Raw genomic sequence first — 2,227 nt, 5'->3', positions numbered from 1 at the left:
GGAGGCCATCTTTGTGAAAAGAAATCGTCCATCGTTAAACAGGGGTGGAGGCCTACGTGTTCAACTGTCCCCCTCTTACAATGCTGTGATTGCTAGTATCACTCAGCCCTCTGTGAATAGTAAACAGCCATCAGTGTGCTAATGATCCATTGTTAGGCTGATGGTCCTTCTTGAGCATGTGATCAGCTGGTTTTGGTTGTCAGCCGCAAACTGGTTGATCCACTCTGAGAAGGTGCTATTTAAGAGACTGAGCAGAAAACAGCACCTCAGACTGAGGAAGTCTCTTGGATGAGAGACGAAACGTTTCTTTATTTTTTTGCTTTGTTTTGTTTTTTGTTTTTTTGAATGTCCAGAGGACCAGATTGAACTTTTTTGGGTTGGTTACGTACTGTAACCCCAGATTCTTTGAGTATAGACGTAGCTCTTTAAGGCTGTTGCTGATGGGTTTATGCGAAGCATTGTACTGAAAAATTTAGTCCACGCCCACCTGCTGTGTGGGCCCCACCCTGTCCGTATAAATTATGTTAAGAGCGGGAAATTTGCTCCCAAAATAGCTTTTTCTTCAGCCATTTAGGAGCCAGTGAGGCCCGACGCTTAAAGGGCTACGCCTATACTCATAGAATCTGGGGTTACAGTACGTAACCAACGTTCTATTTCGTATAGGCTTTGCCCTTTAAGGCTGTCGCTGATGGGTTAAGGGCGAAGTGGATGTTGTCCTCGCCTCACTGGGTCCATTCGAACACTGTATGAAGCAGAAGCTTGCCCAAAAAACTTTGGTTACGTACTGTAACCCCAGATTCTATGAATATAGGCGTAGCCCTTTAAGAGCTGTCGCTTAGTGGGTTTATCTCGTTATGCGGAGCATTACACTGAAAAATTTAGTCCACGCCCACCTGCTGTGTGGGCCCCACCCGGTCCGTATAAATTACGTTAAGAGCGGGAAATCGTCTCCCAAAATTAGCTTTTTCTTCAGCTTTTTAGGAGCCAGTGAGGCCCGACGCTTAAAGGGCTACGCCTATACTCATAGAATCTGGGGTTACAGTACGTAACCAACGTTCTATTTCGTATAGGCTTCGCCCTTTAAGAGCTGTCGCTTAGTGGGTTAAGGGCGAAGCGGATGTTGTCCTCGCCTCACTGGGTCCATTCGAACACCGTATGAAGCAGAAGCTTGCCCAAAAAACATCTAGTCATTCAGCTCCCATGTGCGTAATTATGCATTGCGTAATTATGTGTGCCATGCACAGACGCATGTTGTGTAACTATGCATTCTGAATGCATGAACGCCCCGGAAAACTTAAACGGGGAGGGAAAAAAGCTGAAAAGAGCCATGAAGCAACCGGTTTACAGCTGAACCATATGAACAGATTAATAATAACAGGAGAGCTGATTATTAATCAAATGAACTAATTGGTAACAATAGTCGTGAACTGATTAGTGACAATAGAACCAAAATAACAATCACAATTTGTGACTGATAACATCTCACACTGTAATGCCTGCAGACAGATGTGAGTAAAACGGAGTTCCATGAAACAACAATATTCATTCTGTAAAGCACTAAGGACAAAATGTGTCATGGAACGAGCCGTCACATCACCTAGATAAAAGCGAATGAATGAGCAGGGTGTTGACCACGCGGCCGCAGTGCAAAATGTCCTGCATTGACATACCATTATGCAAAGCAGTTGAAGATGCGATACCCCTGGTCGAATGTGCTCTGAGGTTGACAGGAGGCTCTAAATCTGATGCTCTGTAGGCTTCAGAAATGGCCTCACACAGCCAGTGTGACAAGCGCTGGGTGGCTAACGGTCGACCTACATATGTATCTCTATAATGCACAAACAAATGTTGACGCATTGCAGCTGTGCACGCTATGTAACACGTCAACGCCCGCACAGGACAGAGGAGATAAATATATGCTACTTCCTCTGATCTGTGTGTGAAGGGGGGGGGGGGACCCCTCCAATGATATCGCTCTTGATTTAAAAGAGCTCGTGATGTTTTAGGCATAAAAGCTGGGTTGGTCTAAAATCAGCTGAGCTGCCGTCAGCCTGAATTCTGAGACATGACGGAGAGACAGAGAGGGTAGATAAATCACTCACTCTCTTAGTGGATGTTAAAGCCAGCAGCAGGGCTGTTTAAAGCGACAATAATTTAAGTGGAACCTGATCCAAAGACTCAAATGGAGCTTTGATCAGGACCTGCAGGACCAGTATTAAATCCCACT

Source organism: Nematolebias whitei, chromosome 4 (genome assembly GCF_014905685.2).
Source record: "Nematolebias whitei isolate Nwh7 chromosome 4, NemWhi1, whole genome shotgun sequence".
Taxonomy (NCBI): domain Eukaryota; kingdom Metazoa; phylum Chordata; class Actinopteri; order Cyprinodontiformes; family Rivulidae; genus Nematolebias; species Nematolebias whitei.
This window is presented reverse-complemented; position numbering follows the sequence as displayed.